Source organism: Phascolarctos cinereus, unplaced genomic scaffold (assembly GCF_003287225.1).
Source record: "Phascolarctos cinereus isolate Bilbo 61053 unplaced genomic scaffold, phaCin_HiC Scaffold_8;HRSCAF=390, whole genome shotgun sequence".
Taxonomy (NCBI): Eukaryota; Metazoa; Chordata; class Mammalia; order Diprotodontia; family Phascolarctidae; genus Phascolarctos; species Phascolarctos cinereus.
This window is the reverse complement of record NW_027556291.1, coordinates 57,506,745-57,527,934: the sequence shown is the minus strand read 5'-3', so window position 1 is coordinate 57,527,934 and position 21,190 is coordinate 57,506,745. Positions and strand designations below refer to the sequence as shown.

Sequence of the window (21,190 nt, the reverse complement as noted above, 5' to 3'; positions counted from 1 at the left end):
TTGGTTAAATCACACAACTAATAAATGCTTCTCTTCACCCATCTCAACACTCATTCCCCTAACCTCCAGAGAAAATATCTTTGGGTGTTTCATCCTTACCCTGCTGGAATCCTTCTTCCTGCCCAGCCCTCTTGGTAAGTAAGCACAAAGTCACCTAGCCCCCTACATTTAGCCAGCCCCATGCCAAGACACACTTTCCTTCATCTCCAGGCAGACAACTAGGCCGTGACCTTACCATCTTTTGCGGGAAGATATCAGACAAAGTTTAGGGCCTTTCCCCTGAAATCCTTACATACTTCCGTGCCACCAAAGTACTGGGAGGAAATGCTAAAACTCTGGGCTACCTTTATTGTTTTGTTGATTGTCTACACTTAAGAAAGTGGTGTAGAAATGCTAATAGTTTTGAGTTTGTTCCCCCAGAGAGCCAGTTAATAAACATTTACCAGAACACCTCAGAAATCACTTCATCTCTCCACCTTCTTCACTGTAAAATGGGCTAAGGATAAGTGCCCTACTGCCCTTCTGAAGGCCATCCCTATCAGTCCTGATTTATGTCTAGCCACTGGACTCTGCTGACTCTGGAGGAGAGAGTGAGGCTGATAATTTTGCACAGGTCTGCTTCACTTAAATCCAATTCACTTGCAAGGCAAGAAATCACCCTCCTGATGTCATTGGTTCTCTTGGAGAAGAAAGGATGAATAATAAACTGAATCTACGAGTAGTAGTAGCTGCCTCCCTGGAGACCCAACCAGCTAGTTCCAGTTGGGCAATGCTGCTATTTTTTTCTCTTCCTCCTCTTCTTCCTCCTCCTCCTCCTCCTCCCTCTCCTTTGTAAAACTTCAGATTACTGTGTGAATAGCTTGTTGCTTTTACAAAAAGATTTTAATCCAGAGTACTGATGTTTCCAAAAATGTTCTCCAGACTTTTGTAGACAAACATTGAAATTGAGTTTCAGTTACAAAGCAGGGGAACAATTTTTAATAGAATCAGTTTCTTTACATTAAAACAATGAACAAAAAGCACTTTTTTACAGTACAGGAGCCATTCAACATAACTATCCTGGATATACATTACACTTTATGTCACTTAGGTGCCTTCTACCAAAAAGACCCTAGTTGGCAGACAGGATTCAGCTTCTTTCTAATGCCTTTGGGGAAAAACCAAGATGTGCAGATGCAGAGATCCAATAAACATAAAACATTTATCAAAAATCAATTAACACCAAAGATACCACATATCCTTAGATGAGGTTACAATCTCAGCATAATGTACATGAAGGATACAAAATAAAACATTATGAAATACCAAGTGGTACTATAAATATATAACTAGAAACTTTATTATCTTACCTAATTTTGATAAGGGAGAAATATTACTCTCTACTCCATTATACCACCTTTATGGAAAAAAAAATATATGTGTGTCTGTACATATACACATAAAAATACCTTTTCAGAAATTATTAAGCTTTTGGGCTATAAAGTATAAAAAACCCAAAGATTTTAGGGGACAATTTTGTTGCGGTCTGAGAGGTTGAGACCCCTCAAAGACTGGAGTACAGGACGAGGTCATCTGGAATGAATTTATAGACTCAAGCATTCTTTAAGTCAAGGTGGCAAAAAGTTTATTTTTATGCTTTTCAGTGGGCAAGGATCTTTAAGGAACCTGCAAGAGACTGAGGATGGAGCCGGGGTTTATGTGGAAAAGGGTATGGGAAAGAAATGCCAGGAATACTGATTAAGTAAACTAAAAGTCCAGGTGTTTTTGGGAACTATGGATGGGAAAGTATAGGGAGTATACCAGACAGGGAGGGAGATGTCAGAGGCATATATCTTAGGAGTCTGGCAGGAGGAAGAGTCCTTGGGCCAGCCAAGGGCAAAACTCCTTGGGTTGGGCAAGGCACCCCTCTCTCTCTGTCCTGATTAGAGAATGCTCTGCAACAAGGGAAAGCTTTCTCACAAGACAGGAGCTTACTGAGGAATTGGGAGGCTTCCAGAGACATGCTGGGGCCTGAGCAGCCCAGCACTCTCTCACTCAGCTTTGTGTAGCTGCACCAGGGAGAGAGATTAGGGTTTTGCTGGGGCCCAAGCATGAGTAATTGCTAGGCACAGTGTCCTTGAGCTGGGGAGTGATTGTCAGAGACAATGTTTCTGAGACTAGGGAGAAATTGGGGTCCAAGTACAAGCACAAGCATCCAAACACAAGCACCCAAGCACCCCATCAACTTCACCCTGTTCCCTCCCCTGCCACACATACTATACAAAAGCCAGTGTAATTTCTGCTCACAATTGATAATGAGTCACATGATTGATTGAATCACATGATGCCTGGCCTCTTCAAGCTGTCCTATAACCCAATTATAGTTTCCAACTCTCATGTTTGAAAGTTAACCTGGCTTGGAGTTTAAACATTATTGCTAACTTACTCCCCCTTTTTAGGGATAGGATAACAGGCCCAGGTAGGGGAAGAAAAGGGGCGGGGCTGGCAGAATCCTGATCCAGACTTTTCCCCTAAAAGAGTTATCTGCTGCTGCTGCTGCTGCTGTTGAGTAGTTCAGTCCTGACTCTTCTTGACCTCATAGACCATATCATGCCAGGCCCTCCCAACCTCCACTATTTCTCCCAAATCTGTCCAAGTTCATGTTATGACTTCAGGCCCAATCTTTCCTACCCTTTATCCCAGGCTGCTTGCAGACCTGGGACTATTAGGCAAGTCCTTTGTTTCATTATTGCATAAGAGGCTTGTCTCTACCAGGCACCCAGCCAAACTGGGCCACACTGCTAGAGAGAGCCGGTGAGGCAGCAGCTCCCAGGGAAAGAGGCGCCCCAGGTGCTGCTCACTGCCTGTGCCCAGAACCTTCTTACAGTGGTCATGGACCTGCCCCTGCCCAAGGAGGGGAGCCCATGCTGACCTTCCACAGGCCTAAGGGCCGAGTGTTCAGGGAGTGGTGCTGTACACACAAGTGAAGTCCAAGGTACGTTGTTACCCAAAAGAGAGGGAGAACAGTGTGCCCAGCAGCATCCTTGGCAACCCCAAGCACAGCTACAGATACCCTAATAGCCATATCAACAGCCTTAGTCTCCCCAACTGACCCTGTCTCTACCGATTATGCACCAACAGACCACCAACACACCAGCGGCAGCTCCAGGTTCCTTAACAGACCCAGGCTTCCCTTAAGTCTCCTCTGCAGTCCCAGGTACCCCTTCCCCCAACCCCAGCAGTAATTTCAAGCCCAGACACCCCTAGAGCAGAGGCCCTATACCCAGTATTCATTTTATTTAGAACATTAAAAGGTTAATTGGAGAGGATTTGAAAGGGCCTCCATTTCTCTTTGTAAACTTTTGCATTTTCAATAAAATACATGTACTCAAAAGACACCAAAGCCTAGCATGTCACAAAGGGTGAGGCCTTAGAAGATAGAATGTCAGGGCTTGTAGAGACCTGAGACCACAAAGATAGTGTCTGGGTTAGGAGTTGCCATGGAGAAGAGAATGTCAGAGCCAGGAGGGCACCTCAATGGAGGGTTATAACAGATAGAAAAGCCCTCACAACAGAGAAAGTCAGAGTGACCTTGAACATCCCAGAAAAGGATGGAAAAGCTCTTTCCAATACTAGCTCCTGTTCTCCTCATCAGAAAGCAGTCAGCTAGCTGCTAATATCATTCCTCATTTTAGAGAAGAAGGCAATGAAGGTCATAAAACTCCAAGGAATGGCCCAGGGTCACAATCCTAGTTAGGTGTCTAAAGTAAGACTAGAATGCAGCTTTTTCTCTGTAGGCTCAGGGCTCTAAGCCCAGGTGCACAGTAAATCCCAGTAGGAGGATCTATGAGGGGTCCTAGAAAACCACAAAACACTCAGGGGATGCACATTGTTTCAAGTTTTCTTTTTGGATCAATTGCATAAATGTATAAGCAAGGATAGGATAATTTTAAAAACAACAACCAAGCAGAATTATAATAAACATAATTTATTTCAATAAAATGTATATTGACACTGTGAAGATCTTCTGCGTTAAAACTTGGGTTTGAAAACACAAAAAAGACTTTGAGACACAGTTGTGACCCATAAATTCACACACACACACACACAAAAACCCAAAACCAAAACACATTCCTAAGAGACAGAGAGAGGCTTCTTCATCCCACAAATGTGTAAACTTACTTTATTTAATGTGACCAATCATGATCGCTTGACCCCATGATGTTGTCAGTTCAGTAACCAACGATATGATTTCTGTTCCATTCTTTATTCTAAAATTAGTTGCATCTTCATTTTGGCATAAACTGAGGCAAGTCATTGACATTTATTGACAGCTATATGCATCACTGTTAATAAATGCTATCTTGCTCAGAAAGAACATGCTTTAGTCTATGTTTTTTGTTAAATTTTGCTCATGACATAGTTATCCTAATAGCTTTTTTTTCATAAAATAGGAATTTCATTCCTAAGTAATTTGTGTTTTCCGATTTATCAAACATAGGTTATGGAGATCCATTGTTGCTGGTCCTCCCTTATCTGGTCTGTTCCATTGATCTACTGCAGTATTTTTTAACTAAAGCAAAATGTATGATAACTACTGCTTTATAATAGAATTTGAGTTACAAACATGTAATTCTCCCTTCCTAGCTTTTTTCATTATTTTCCTTAATATTCTAGATCTTTTGTGACTCCAAATTTGTTTTGTTGTTTTTTTTTTAAAGAGTTCTATAAAGTAGCCCATTGATCATGTCATTGCTATAGCTTTCAATTTCTTTCTTTCTTTCTTTTGGCTAGACAATGGGGTTAAGTGACTCGTCCAGGGTCACACAGCTATTAAGTGTTATGTGTATGAGGCCAGATTTGAACTCAGGTCCTCCTGAATCCAGGGCCAGTGCTCTATCCACTGGGCCACCTAGCTGCTCCTCAATATCTTTTTTTTTTCAGCCAAAGACAAGATTTGTTAGAACATCTGTCATATTGGGCGGACTCTTAAGGAATCTGAACATTAGTGAGCTATTGGCTAGATTGTAAGAATCTAAGCATCTTAATGGCGACAAGATGGACCTTACATACAGAAAGACTATAAGGTAATAGAACTCCAGGGACCTGGACCATGTGGCCAAGGAAGAATGGAGCCTAGATAGGATTAAGGGTGGGAAGTGGCCTGGGGCCACAGAGAGGTAAGACAATGGAAGCCTAGGCAAGGTTAAGGGTAACAGAGAATTGGGAGATTGGGTGTGTAGACACAATGAAAGGTCAGTTGATGAGATTATAGCCTCAGGTGAACACCAGAAATTTGGCCCTGTGGGAAAGTCCAGAATTTTACCCTTTTGGGGTCTAGATCCCATCCTCATCATTCCCCCCTCAAACAAATGGGACCCAAATTCTTTTGGTGCAAGGGGTGAAGGTCTTGGCTTCTGAAACTGCTTCCTGCTGGCAAGGGACATAGAGCTGGCCCTGCCTCGAGGGGGTCCCAAAGAGGAGGTTAACTGGAATCAAGCACAGGCTGAATCCAGGGAACAACGGGCAGACATTGGCCAATACCCGCTGTTTGCCACCAATTGTAGGTGAATAAGCTGTAGCCTGGAAGACACAAATCTGACAGAAAAGACTGCAGGGCCCAGGTATGACAAGATAAAACATCCTTAGATCTATTTGGATTCAGTTAATTCAATTTTCCAACCATGCAGTATCAAATCCACCTCAGAGCCAGACTCAGGAATAGCCTGGTAGGTAACATTCCTTTTCAAAGGAGCATAATGGGGAAACTAAGCCAGGAAGATCCCATCTTAGACTGAGGCTAAAATTGTCCTCTCAGCTTTTCCCAATGCTGACTTCCCACCAGTATCACATTCTGAGTAGCTTGTGGCATTTCTCTCAGATGGTGGATTATTGATTATCGATGGATTATGATCCATCAGACAACTCAAAATAAAATCCTATGAGCATTTACTTCAAACAGCAAGTTTCACTAATCACAGTTTAAGAAAAACTTTTCCAAGATTTATATCTCACATTTGAATTTGTCGTGGTGTAAAAAGCCAGTCATTAGAGATTTCTATACACTTGCAAATTCTCAGCAAGCCATAACCCAAACAAGCTCTTTGGCAAGTTTACACATTAAAATGCTAACAATTGACAAATTATTTTAGCTGTAACCAAATTATGAAAAGTTGCTTGATACATAACTGATACAAAAAGTTCACCAATTTGAAACTTGAAACAATTTTGTTAAATTCATTTCCAAATTACTTTACACAGAGAATCAACATCTCATTAACAGTTTAAAAGAGCATGCTCACCCAAGTTCTGAGCCTAGCTTCTTTACCTAGAGCAGGATGTGCTGAACCTGGGTGATGTTTTCAGGCAATGGTTGCCCTAGAGCCCAGGGCCATTGCCAGGGTGGCCCATGCTGTAGTTGCTGCCCCTCCCCCCCTTCTTCCTTTCCCAGGTGGGGGAGGGTGAAAGCAAAGGTACGGGGTAAAGTGTGAAACTCTCTTCTTGTATGAGAGTGGTTAATAGATACCCTCTTGACTCAAGGGAAGGGAGTGGGAGAAAGGAGTGACCAGTGCCCCTCAATTTCTAATTAACTCTGGGAGTATCATCTTTTTTACTGTGTTAGCATGGCCTAACCGTGAGCACCGAATAATCTTTCAGTTATTACAGTCATTTTTTAAAAATTTCTTTAAGGGCAATTTTGTAATTGAATATATAGTTATGTTGTAGTCTTTGACAGACTGATCCCCATATATTTTATGCACCTTTTCATTATTCTGAATGGGGTGAGGGCTATCAGCTCTAAACCATATCTTCTTTACCTCTTTCCAGCTCCCATTTATGTGATCTCTTCCCTGATTAGAATATAAGCTCATTGAAGGAACTGTCTTGTTCCATTGCAGCTCCTGACAGTAAACAATTTAGAAATCTCATCTCTCTCTCTCTCTCTCTCTCTCTCTCTCCTTCTCTCCATGGACTCTTTGACCCAGTAAAACTGGCCTCCTTCATGTCCTTGGACTACACACTCCATCTCCCAACTCCAGGCACTTTCACTTTCTGTCTCTTATGCCTGGAAGTCTCTCCCTCCTCATCTCCACCTCCTAGCTTTCTTGGATTCCTTCAAGGCCTATTAAAATCCCATCATCTATATGGACCATTCCTGATCCATCTCCATGTTATTGTATTTTATTCTCTTAGTTATCACCAGTTTTCTTTTAAATATCTTGTTTGTGCACAGTTTCTCTGTATGTTGTCTTGAAATTAGACTGTAAGGTACTTGAGAGCATAGATTATCTTTTACCTTTCTTTGTATTCCAAGCACTTAACCAGTGCATGGCATATAGTTGATACTTTAATGAATGTTGTTGATTCTTGACTATCTACATATCTAATACACTTCACTGTCTCTTTGACCCCATGTGTAATCAATTGCCCCATCTTCTCTTCACTCTGGATTTCCACTGCAATGCTTCAACTCTTTATCCTGAAGTTTCACTCCAGCTCTGGAATGCCTACCTGGGAAGTAGCCTTCCTCTCTGCAGTCTCTCTGTCTGATTGAATGGGTCCTCCCAGAACCTACATCGAAGGAGGTGCTCAGGCCAGTCATGGATCTTTCCTCTCTAGCTTCCTTTCCTATGACTACCTGCCCTGCATTGCAATTCTACCCAACCTCTATAGCTTTCCAACTTCCTTTTATGTGCTGTCTTCTCCCTTTAAAAGATAAACATCTGGAGGACAGGGACTGTCTTTCTTTCTACTTGTATTTATATTCCCCATGCTCATCACAGTGCTTGGCACATAGGAAGTACTTGTTGGCTGACTGACTCATATAGCCTCATTTTTTCTCACCTGGACAATTTGCAATAGTACTCCCAGCTGGTCTCTCTGCCTAATGCATCTCCCCTCTGCAGTCCCTTCTTCACTCAACCTTACAAAGCATCCTATATTTCAGTCTGCTCATGTCAATCCCATGTCTAATAAACTCCAGACCCTCTTCCCGCTTCTCCAGCACCTCTGGGATCAAACACTCTTTTCTTTGCATTGAATGCCATTCACAACCTGGCTATAATCCACCTTTCTAGCCTTATCTTTATGATTCCCTTTCATACATGTTGTGTTCCAAACAAATTAATCTTCTTGTAAGTCTTTACCCATGACACTTTATTTCCCACTTCCATGCCTTTGCAAAGGCTGTTTCCTATGCCTGGAATGAATTACCTCCTCAGCTCTGCAGTTTAGAACCCCTCCTTTCCTTCAAAGCTCAGATAACATGCCACTTCTTCCCATATATGAGGCCTTTCCAGAGCCCTCCCTGCTTATTAGAAACTCTCCCCCATTACCTTTCTTTTTATTGATATTTTGTATATACAGATAAAGATAGGCAATGCAATGTATAATATATCTATATCTATATCTATATCTATATCTATATATATATCTATATCTATGTACATATAATATGTGTGTGTTGCATATTAGAACGTTCAAATTCTATCAGGGCAGGGATATTTAATTTTTGTCTTTGTATCCCCAGCACCTAGGACAATTCTGGAACATAGATGTTCTTAAAAAATGCCTATTGAACAGTAAATTGCCTTCAGAGATAATAGCACAGTTATTCATTGTCATATGTTGTCCAAGATGGATATTGCAGGTCATTAATAATTTCATGTCAAATTTTCCATCTTGTAGTCAATCCTATTATTACAGTTTTAGTCTGTAATCATGCTTCCAAATCCTTCCATTCCATTCTGGCCCTTTCTAAAACCTATCTGTATTGTACTTGGGCACACGTCATAACTCACTTTCTGTTAAGGAAGACAGGACAGTTTGAAAGGAAATCTTTCATTTAAAAAGTGAAGCAAGTAATTAAATCCTTCAGTGTAAATAGGAATTCAGACTAAATCATCATGATTAAAATTATCTTTTACACTCCCAATCCTAACACAGGAGATACAATACAGATTAAAACCTAATAGTAATGGAAATACCATCAAGCAGGCCTCATCCTATGGTGTACCTGGTCCCTAGGCACAGATAATTTTTTTTTTATTCTGTAAAAGAACTGGTGTCAACCTTGGTTCTTTCTGCAAATAAAATTAAAGTTTCTTCAAGACAGGGGCTTTTTCATGTTATCTTTACATCCCCAACATGTAGTTGCCCTTCACAGGTGCTTAAGAAAAGCTTATTAAACCATGAATTGGTTTTGAAGAAAATAACATGGTCTTCATTGACTTCTGATGTCCAGATGGGATATTGCAGATCACTGAAAATTTTGACTCAATTTTGTCTTTTTGTGGCCAACTCAGACATTGCTGTCCAAATAGTAGCATTCCATTTGGACTCCTTTAAAAGCCTGTTTTAACTAGATTTTAGCACATGGGATAACTCACTCATTGTTAATTAAGGGAGGCAGAACATAACCAAATGATATCCTCCACTTATGAATTGAAGCAAGTAATGCATTTCTTCAGTGTAAGTAGGAATTCAGACTAAAGATTCACCATCAAAATGATCTCTTACACTCTTAATCCTTCCATAGGAGATACCGTACAGGTAAATATTAAATGTCAATGGAGACAGAAATGACCAAGCTTCATCTTACAGTATGCCTAGTTTGTAGGTAAAGTGTTAATATTGCTCATTTTACAAGAGCAAAGTAACATGAGGGAGATAAATACAAGAAAATGACTAAACTCAACTTTGAAAGACATTTTTTGAATTAAATCTCCAAATCTGATTGAGGCAGTGGTGCACAGGTTTTAACTTGCTCATACAGACACCTTCTGGCTTCCAAAAGCTGGTGATTAAATTTTTCAAGAATTTTGCAAGCTGGTTGTGAACTCAGCCAGTCAATCAGCATGTATTAATTGCCTGCTATGTGTCAGGCACTGTGCTAAGCAGTAGGGAGGCAAAGAAAGGCAAAAGAGTTCCTTCCCTTGAGTTGCTCACAATGTAATGTTAAGCAGAGCCAGTTTCCAGTTCAATCAGTTCTTACAACTGTAGCCTTATCTGTTGCCTTACAAGCATCACTTTCAACCACAGAAAAATACTTTTTCAATATATTGTTATTGACTTTAAGTAATTGTGGTTTTAATAATTAATATCTGGCCATATTGGGGTGGGGGGAGGGTAGAGATGGGGAGAAAATTTGGAACTCAAAATCTTATGGAAGTGAATGCTGAAAACTAAAAATAAATAAATAAATTTATTTAAAAAAATAAATATCTGAAGGTGATTTTTTTTTGCACTTTGTTCTGCTGGCGCTGGTCCCTCTTGTTAGGAAGAATATCTGGGTTAGCCACACAGTCGTTAGGAAATATTCCTAAAATCATTATTTTGCACTGTTTAAATCAATGAGTGCAATTATTACCTGACAATCTGATATCTGATAAAATAAGTTGATCTTTTAAAAACATTTCTGAATAAAAATTATTCTATATATCAACAATTTAAAAGAAATCAAACCAAGCTACACATTTTTGCTGAAGAAATTGAAACTGAAATTGAAATTGCTTGAATTGGTCTAATCCTGGGATGGAGAAGGGCAGAATGGAGTTTAGAATGGAAGAGTACATGTTTATCCTAGATTATACACACACATTTTTTTCATTCTTCTCCTAATTCTGGTTTGCCAAAGTGATTAGCTAACATTAGTGTCTTGAAAGTTTTTGCTTTTATGATTGACGTTCTTGAAGAACATTCATCACTTTTAACTGCATTGTAGTTAAGGTCAAATAACATTTAGAAAACACAAAAAATTAATCATATGCATCATAAGGGCTTTGGAAAAATTAAAAATTGGTACTGGGTCCTATGAATCTCAATTTGAATATCTGATTATTTCAGATAAGTTTAAAGATAGTCCATTTAATAAAAATAAATTTAATATTCTTCCTAAGAATATATTATCAGAAAATATAATTGAACACATGAAGTTATGATTTTTATTGTCAAAAAGAAATAATGAAATAATCATTCTGATTTATTAGAACCATGTATTTGGCCTTATGAATTAACCTCACCCCAGGTAGGTGATGGAAAAAAAATTGTATCAAATTTGGGAAACTGACAGCCAGTGGCATCTTGGCCAATGTTTTAGTTATTCTGTTCACAGAGCATGGCAGTGGTTTGAAGAATAATTTCTTCTGGGAAGTGGTTGGTCACATCTTGGACCCAGGTTTTATAGACAGTTTGTCCTTGTGTTCTTTTATCATGTTACTTGTCACATTGATGTGTCTGCCTATCCTCAGATGTGTGGGACAGAGTCAGAAGGATATAATATGTTTGCTGCAGATGTTGGCAGACATAATTTTTTCTAAGAACATCAGAGCAGTCGGGCTACTGTGTCACTCTAGGCCCCCTCTGATATATGTGTGAGTATTCTAGAATGTAAGTTGTTTCAGTGACAATATACCTGCAGACCCTTTCCATCACCTTTTTCTGGTGCAGAAGTGATGATTTTTATAGCCACTCAGCAGTTATGGAAATCCTTGCCAACAAACCTCTTTTTTCAACAAAAAGCAAAAAGTGAGCTAAAGGAAATCATACATTCTGTATTATGTAGACAGGAAACCAGAGAATTCTATTCAATCCAACAAGTATCTCTGGAATGTTTAGCAGATGAAACTGTACATTTTTGGGAAACTGTGTCTTTTAAAATGCCAAGGAGAGACTGATCCTTTCCACTTCAGTCTTAGAACATCTACAGAGGTGAGAGTAACCTCTTCACATGAGAGTATAGGGGGCAGCAGGATGGCGTGGGTACATCTGAGGAAATTCAGAGTCACAAAGACCTGAGTTCAAATCCTGCCTCACTTGCTAGCTGTGTGATCTCAGGGAAGTTCTTTTACCTTTCTTGACTTCAGTCTTTTCCTCTGTTAATTAAGGGACTTGACAACTTGGGTGGTCCCTTCCAACGAAGACCGTTGGTATGATACTGCATACAACTCATTTCAATCTCTGGGCCTCAGTCTCCTCCTTTGGATGATGATGGGATGGAATAGATGGCTTCTGGGGGTGCTTTAGACTGGGATCCTTTAGAACCATTTAGGGGCTGAAAGCAATGGCTGAGTAGGGAGGGAATTGAGGAAGCAGGTAGAGACCACACATTTGAGAAGATTGGCAGGGATGGAAAGGAGAGAGGGACAACTTTCTTCAGAACGAAGGGCCACAGGAGGAGGGAGATGGAGAACGTGGTCCAGTGGCAGGAACACATGCTCAGGTCAACCCATCCATGCCAAAAGAACCCCTCATTGACGTATCTATCCCCCGCCCCCATCATCCCATTTCTCTCCTCCCTTTTGTGTCTAATCTGTTTGGGAAGGCTGTCTAAAATAGAGGCATCCATTTCTTTTTTCCTCACTGTCTTCTTAACTCTCTATAGTCTGGCTTCTGACATCATCATTCAATGGAAAATGCTTTCTCCAAACTTACTAATACTCTGTTAATGGCCAAATTCAATGGCCTTTTCTCAGTCCTTATCCTCTTGACCTCTCGGCAGCCTTTGGCACTTTCAGTAACCCTCCTCTACTGACACAGCTCTCTCCTGGGTCTTCTCCTACTTCTCTGTCCACTCCTTCTCAAAATCCTTTGCAGAATCTTCATTCATGTCAGGTCCAGTAACCATGAGTGTCCCAGGGGGCTCTATCCTAAGACCTCTTCTCTTCTCTCTATATATTATTTCACTTGGTGATCTTATCTGCTCCCATGGATTCAATGATTGCCTCTATACTGATGATTCTCAAATCTACTTATGCAGGCCTGATCTCTCTGCTGACCTCCAATGTCATATTTCCAACTGCTTATTGAACATCTCAAACTGGATGTTCTGTAGACAGCTAAGTGACACAGGGCATAGGGTTCTGGGCCTAGAGTCAGAAAGACTTAAGTTCAAATTTGGCCTCATATACTTACTAGCTGTGTGCCCCTAGGTAAGTCACCTAACCTCTATCTGCCTCAGTTTCCTCAACTGTACAATAGAGATAATAATAACACTTACCTCACAGACCATCATGAAGATCAAATGAGGTGATATTTGTAACATATTTCCACAACGCTTGGCACATAGAAGGTTTTAATAAATGTCTTTTCCCACCTCTCCAGACATTTTAAACTTAACATGTGCAAAACTGAACTCATTATCTTTCCCCCTAAACTCTCTCCTCTTCCTACCTACCTTATTACTGTAGAGAGTACCACTATCCTCCCCATGCCCCAGGCTGGGAACCGTGCTCCCTCCACCCCATCCACATATAATTTCTTCCCAAGGCCTGTTGCATATAACTTAGAGACATCTCACATATGCCTTCTTCTCTCCCCTGACAATGCCAATTCAGCTCCATTCAGCTCCATTCAGCTGCCAATGTAATCCTCCAATAGTGCAGATCTGATTGTAGAAAATGTGGTTGGGAATGTTGCTTCTGCATATCACTCATCAGGGTGTGGTCGCCTACATGACAGCACATTCAAGAGCATTAAAATTTATTTAAACTGGGTTTGAGGTGGTTGATATATCAGCTTACAGCTATGGGGAGCTATGACCAAATAAAGTATAAAGAAATGTGTGGAATGGGAGATATAATTATGGGCAGAGACTCATGTGGGGAAATTAGGTGCTTTGGATAGGCTGTAACTTCTATAGTACCCAACCAATAAGGAAACAGGGCCGGGGGGGGGATTTGAATTGGGAATAGGGAATAAAAAGCTGTGTATCTGTCTTAAATGTGTATGCTCACATGTGGGGCACCTGGCCTTGCTAGGTTGTTAACAAAAGTTCTTCCTGGTTCAACAATGGCTTCATGGAATTCTTGGTAAGATTTTCTGCTGCTTCCAAATGGGGAATCGTCCAGGATCCAGACATCCTGAGTGAGGGGTGACTGCTGCCAAAGGACAGCAAGATGCATCCTGTTCATTTCAATGGTCCTGTATATTCTCAGTGGGCATCCCAGCTCAATGGACTGTTCAAGATCCTAAGACCAAGTTAATGAGTGAAGCCCTTGCTAAACCAGGAACAAAAAGGGGAAAGGGAAAGTAGGCACACAACAACCAGACAACCCTGTGCACAGACCAAGGTAAGAAAAGAGGGCTATTAAGGGGCAGCTAGGTGGTGCAGTGGATAGAGCACCGGCCCTGAAGTCAGCAGGACCTGAGTTCAAATCTGGCCTCAGACACATAACACTTAACTAAGCTAGGCAAGTCACTTAACCCCTATTGCCTCACCAAAACAAAATAAAACAAAAAAAGAAAAGAAAAGAGAGCTACTGAGTATTGCCTTGGTGGTATATCTTACTGGGGTCTGGAGACTGAATGTGTGTGTGACTGAGATGTGCTAGAGGAGTAAGAAGTGAGTGCAGAGTCCAGATCCGCAGTACTGTTGATTCTGCAAGGGGCACAGCTGGAGAAGGACAAAGTGAAAGCACACCAGAGCATGAGAGGTCTCGGATAAATGAGTAAGATGGGGAATGAAAATTAAAAGGCACCAGGGAAACCAAGGGGAAATAAGGAGACCCCTGTGAACATTCTTTCAGATAGTCCCTTAGAAAGGATGTTGAAATACTGGGAAGATACAATCGGTACTAGACAGAAAGATAAGAAAAAGATCAGTGCTGGTCTCAACCGAAGATAGCCTAAAAAGCCAACAAGAAAATTAGATTTGTGAGCACTTTGCCCTGTCCAGCTGGTTTTGTCTCTGTGTGTGTGTTTGTAAAATGTTTCGTGTTTGTGGTGAAAGATTTAAAATGAAGGTCTGTAATTAGAGAGAGAACATTGGGAAAGCACTCCCACCTTAGGCTTTCAGTCGGCTTTCAGTGGGAGATTAAGACTTTTTTTTTGGGGGGGGTCCCTAACACTGGCCAAGTTGGGATACTAGAATAAAGTTAGATAATGAATAATGGAATCAAAAAGCTCTTCCAAAAAAAAAAGATACTCTCCCAAAAGTTAGTGGAAGGCAGAATCTGTTAACAAGCAGTGTTTTTTAGATGGATAAGATCTGATATCACAGCACTGTGTTTAAAACTGCAAAAATAAGGGTTTTTTCTCTCTTTTAGGCATCAACATTATAAAAGCTGTTTGGGAAGGGTTTGGGAAAAATACAGCTCTCTTGATTTGTAAATTGTTAGGCGTTAACTTCCTCTAGATTCTAACAGGGTGAAGAGGAGAAGGACTGAAAGTGAGGTGAATATAATTTTTAATTTGGAATGCAAAGGAAAGTGGAGGTTGTCTTGAGTAATGGGTTTGAAATATTAGGAAAGAGGAATAAAAGTTTGAGCCAAAGTATGATGGGTAAGGAAAAAAAAGGTTTGGGAATAGATGGGGGTGGGGTGGTCCACAGCAAGCCCATGTACTCTAAGTCCTCCATCCTTGAATGGTTGTTCTGGGTACCTTTGTACCAGCTTCAGATGGTTTAAGCACGTTAAGGTGTGAGGAAGTTTGATTTTGTTTTGGGTAGAAAGATTGAAAATAAATTGTGTAGCTTGATTTGAAAATCAATAAAGTTATAGAGGGTTAGAAGACCACTCACTTCTCAGGATAAGCCTGTAGGAAGGCCTTATTAAATCTGATCTTGCATAAATTTTGGCTATGGTAAAGATATTGGTTATTGTGATTTGAGATTGTTATATAAAATCTTAAAATGTTTCCCTGTACTGTTCAATTAATTATTGGAACTCTAGAGGTTTTCTGCCTGGGGGAAATTGACCACACCCTGTCAGCATTGATTTGAGTTTCTCAGGTTGTCTGGGCCAAACTCTTAGCTAACCTGAGTGATTATAGGTGTTTTTTTTATTTTGTATTTTTATTTATTTTTTTTAGGCAATTGGGGTTAAGTGACTTGCCCAGGGTCACACAGCTAGTAAGTGTCAAGTGTTTGATCTGAGGCCAGATTTGAACTCAGGTACTCCTGACTTCAGGGCTGGTGCTCTATCCACTTCGCCACCACTGTGCCACCTAGCTGCCCCAATTATAGGTGATTTTAATCTGTTTGTAAAGCTTATATGCATTAACTTGAAGCTTCCAGGAGATTGAGGTGCTTAGGGTGATTTTTAATCCCCCCAAGGGGAAGATTTTTCAGCTTTTTTAAGGATGTAAGTTGTTCAGAGCCAGGAATTGTCACCACATGTCTTTTTAAGGGAATATATGAATTTGTGGAGAATATTTCCTTTTAAAGGGCCAAGAGTATTGAATTTTTAAAAAAATTTAATTAATTAATTTTTTTTTTATTTTTAGGCAGTTGGGGTTAAGTGACTTACACACAGCTAGTAAGCATCAAGTGTTTGGTCTGAGGCTAGATTTGAACTCAGGTCCTCCTGACTCCAGGGCAGGTGCTCTATCCGCTGTGCCACCTCACTGCCCCAAGAGTATTGGATTTTCAAAAAATGTTTTTAAATATTTATCATTAGTGATTATAAATCCAGATTTGATTTAAGTTTGTTTGCCTCAGTTTACTGTTCTGTAAAGGGGATAATAGTGGAACCCACTTCCCAGGGATGTTGTAAGGATCACACAACTGTAAAATGACTGGCATATGCCACACATGATATTATCATTATTGATGGGGGCGGGGCCCAAGCCAAGATCTTCACCCTTTGCCCCAAAGGGAATCTGACTCACAGGCCCCAGACCCTCATCTCCCTTGAAAGCCCTAGTTTACCTTTAGATCTTATTCAGATGTACCTTTGACCCTTGCCCTGAATAGAATCCGGCTCCTGTTTGTCTATGGGACCGGAAAACACTTAAACCCTCAAATTTCCTAATCGACTCCCCTCATATCCCTTTGAAAGCCTTAGGCTCCCTTTTGTCTGTAGGCCCTAGAAAGGCCTTCCTTTATCTTCTCTTGAAAGTCCTGGCCCCACCTTGGTTTTGTGCAGATGCCTTTCAAGCTTCTGCCTTCCTGTTCCCTCCATTAGCTATTCCCATTATCTATTCAATCTCTCTGACCTCCCCAATTAGAATTGTTACCTAGACCCTTTTCCCAACCCCCTTCTCTGGCCACCCAAAGTTACTTTAGTATTTAAGATCCACCTTGGCCCTCATACAGAGGCTGAGAATCTCACTCTCAAAAGGCTGAGAACCTCTCATGCCTGCTCGTCTTTACGGGCGTCACCCAGCTGAGACTCTCTCGTGCCCCAAAGGCTGAGCCTTTCTCATGCCCGCCTGTCCTTATGGGCATCACCTGGCCTCTGTGATTTATCACTAATAAACTTTTCCTCTGGCTGAAGATTTGAGTTGAATTCATTCAGCAGGGCCCGGTACCGCCATCTTGGGGTCCCAGTACCCCAAAACCCCTAGACCTCTTCAATTATTTCTCTAATTTAATGTAATTGTTAAAAGTACCAAAAGTAATAAGATCAATAATTTCTATATGTTATAATCTGAAAATGCAACTGATGCCATCTGAAGTTTATTGTTTCTGTTTCTAAATTGTATTGTATTTCTAAAATTCTCTTGGATTATAAAAAACTAAGGGACCCTGCTTTTTGGGGGAGTTACGCTTATATAGAAGTTTCAAAAGGATGATGTAGTTTTAGAAGTTTTTATGGGAGTTAAAGATTAGAGACAGGTAAAGGAAGGATGTTATGACATAGGATAAAGGGGACAAAGGGAATTCTTTATGGTTTAAGGATTTAAAGGACAGGGCATGAGGGCACAGGTTAAAAATGAAAGGACAGAGGGACAGAGGATAAGGGATACAAAAACAATTCTTTTGCTACAGGTTCAAGATAAGGGGGAAAGGACTTTAGGATACCTTTCAAGTTACAGAGTAAGCTTGAGTGAAGAGGGAGGGTCCTGGGAGTATCTTGATGGGATTGACTGGGAGGCTGAATGGGGGCTAGATAAGATCAAGGATGTGAAGTAACCAGGGCCATCCAGGGTGTAATAGACAATGGAGGGCTAGACTCAATTAGGTTAACAAAGAATTGGGAGATTGGGTGTAGGAAAGGCCAATTGATGAGATTCAAGGAAACAAGTTTTCAAATAGTCTTCTTCTGGAAATGCTTAAAAATTGGCTATAAAAGAATATTGTTTGTTTCTACACAGTCACTAGTTGCTGTACAACACTTGAGTGATTGTGGGGCAACAGCAACTTTGCGGCTGAATTTACTTGAATGGAACAGAAATTGCATTGTTACAGAATTAGGAAAAAATCTTAATGGGTTGTTTCAAGTTTTAAATACATTATAATGTGTAAGGTATAGTTACATTTCTAAAGTGTGCAATTTGATAAACAATTGTATCACCTATTATGTTAGAAAAGCAATTTCTCTTATAATCTAGAGGTTGTTAGATTAAGAATTATACTGTCAGAGAAAAGGAGAAAAATGAATGGGTTAAGAAGCTGTTAGGTCATTCTATCTAATTATGTATTGTAACATTTTGAAGTACTATAATTTAAGAAATCATAAACTTCCAAGTTTTGTCTATATTTAAAAGGAAGTTTCAGCTAAAAGTGTTTGGTTGTCACTTATGAAATTTAAGATTGTTAGCTAAGTTATTTGGAGTTATTGTTTTTTTCAAATTAATTTATTTTGATTTATCAACCATCACTTCCATAAGCTTTTGAGTTTCAAATTTTTCTCCCCCTCCCTCCCTGTCTCCATCCCCAAGACGGTGTGCAATCTGATATAAGCTACACATACACATTCCCATTAAACATATTTTCACATTTGGTAAGTAAGAATTAGAACCAATAGGAGGAACCTCCAGAAAGAGGAAACAAAACACAACAGAAGAAAAAAAAATAGCAAATAGTATGCTTAGATCTGCATTTAAATTCCAGAGTTCTTTCTTTGGATGTAGATAGCATTTTCCATCATGAGGCCTTTAGAGACGTCTTAGATCCTTGTATTGCTGAGAAGGGTTAAGTCTATCAATATTAGTTATTGCACAACATGGCTCTTACTGTGTACAACATTCTCCTGGTTCTGTTCACTTCACTCAGCATCAGAACATAGAAATATTTCCAGGTTTTTCTGAAGTCTGCCTGCTCATCATTTCTTATAGCACAATAGTATTCTGTTACATTCATATACCACAACTTGTTCAGCCATTCCCCAATTGATAGGCATCCTCTCAATTTCTAATTTTTTGCCACCACAGAAAGAGCTGCTATAAATATTTTTGTACATGTGGGTCCTTTTCCCATTTTATGATCTGTTTGGGATATAGCTCTAGAAGTGCTATTGCTGGGTAAAAGGGCATACACATTTTTATGGAGTTATTGTTTAAATCAAGCATTTGTAAAAATATTTTTGTGAAAGGAAACTCGGCAATCATGTAAAGAAAGGACCTTGTCAAATCTCCTTGTAATTAATTTAGTTTGTTATAGTAACAGGATAAATTGTAAGCTGTTTCTAAGAAAGAGAAATACTTTTATGAAGAAATGTTTTACAAAATATTTTGTGTGATTTTTAGAAGGCCTACTAAATCTCCATTTGCCAGCCAATTTATTGCAGTAATAATTTGGTACTGATGACCATTATGTTGAAACGTACTGTGAATTTTGAGTTTGTTTTCCTAGGTTTGAATTTTTGAGGTTTGTGGTGTCCTTGTACTGGTCTTACTGGGTGCTTTCTGAGAAACAGAGTCAGATTCAGCAACTCAGTGGGAGCAGCGTCAGAGGTATTAATACTAAAGCCATTACTGTAATGAGTTGTAGGTGGGGAATATCTTGCTATTTTGAGCTGAATTCATTCCATGGCCTAGCAAGGGTTAGAATTAGTGTTTGAATTTCTCACATGCATAAGATTCAATCCCTGAAAGTGTCCTATTCTTTCACATTATTCTTTCAGATTAAGTATGGTTAGAGGAAGGATAAACAAGCTTGAGAAACAGAGATACAAATCTATTAGAGTAGGAACTTATGATCTTAATGGAAATTTGATTTTACTCGTGATGTTATTTAATCAGGAACTGGAACGTGTGTAAGAATGCATGCAAACTGCTTAAGGCTTACTTTAGAGATATTCCCCAACTAACGTGAGATTACAGTCACACCTGAAACCCTGGTGATGGGAATTTGCTATGGAAGATCCTATGGGATTGTTAATGGACTATTATTCTGAGTCTAAATCCAGGTATGGTTATAAAGGAACTGATTGAGCTACTGAACCACGATGTCAGCAACCCTGTGGGGGGTCTATCAGCTGCAGCTATGAACTGCAGAGGGTATTTTCATGGGAAGATCAGGAGAACCACTATTCTGCATGAGCTGAGGTAGGATTCTCCTGGCTCAATTTCCCACTATGACACCTGGCAGACTTTAAGCCTGGCTCAACGCAATTGGCCATCATATAACCTCTGCCTGGAATTGATATTAACTTAGGGAATCATTGTTCCCTTACTTTCATTATGTCCCTATTCTTTCATGGCAAATTTCGTTTATCATAAGTTTTGTAAGCATGATATCAAATCTACTAAATAATAGATTGATGTGGGAAGATGTGAGGTTATTATAGTAAGATGCAAGTATAAGATGGAGGTATTTGGCCTAGAATTTTAGAATTAAATATTCAGCCTTGACATCTGTTACTAGTATATTCCTGCATAAGTCAGGCCCTTTAATTCCTCATAGTGTTAAGGGGATAATTAGGCCAAGGGCTTGTGAAACCATGATATTATTCTGTTATGTAGTTAATATCAAAGTTGTCTCACTTTGTTACAATTAGTTAATGTTGAAAGGAAGAATGGCTTGTGGTCTATCTGGTAAATGCCTTAAAAGAAGCAACCACTTTAATTAAGGGTTATTTATTTGTACATGATCAGAAGTTGTAATTGTTTTATTACTTGATATGAACTGTTTTTAAATTGATTACTCAATGTATTTATTTATGTATTGGAGTCTGTTATTAATTTCAGAAAAATCTGAAACAAAATCTACTACAGTGAGTGAGTGAAAGAAAGTCTTTATTATGCTTCTTGGGAGACAAGCAGGCACAACACACTTTAGTAGCACATGGGCACTGGTTCAGTGGTAGAATCAACTTTTAAACCATTAGTAAGATCCATGATCCACTCATCAGGGCTCCTATTGATCTCTTCGCTGTGGATCTCTCCTCTCTTCCTAGTTATCCTCTCCCTTTTTTTATTACGTTAGGCAATAGGGTTAAAGTGACTTGCCCAGGGTCACATAGGTAGTAAGTGTTATGGGTCTGACACTGGATTTGAACTCAGGTAATACTGAACCTTTATCTTCATTTTCTCTCTCTCTCTCTCTCTC

The 21,190-nt window shown here is 39.8% G+C and overlaps 1 protein-coding gene across 1 annotated transcript in view; it reads left to right on the top strand.

The window, feature by feature from the left end:
- The window catches only part of LOC110203668 (uncharacterized), a 203,832-nt gene that overhangs the window by 168,097 nt on the left and 14,545 nt on the right, over window positions 1-21,190 (top strand). The gene's annotated exons all lie outside the window — the stretch shown is intronic.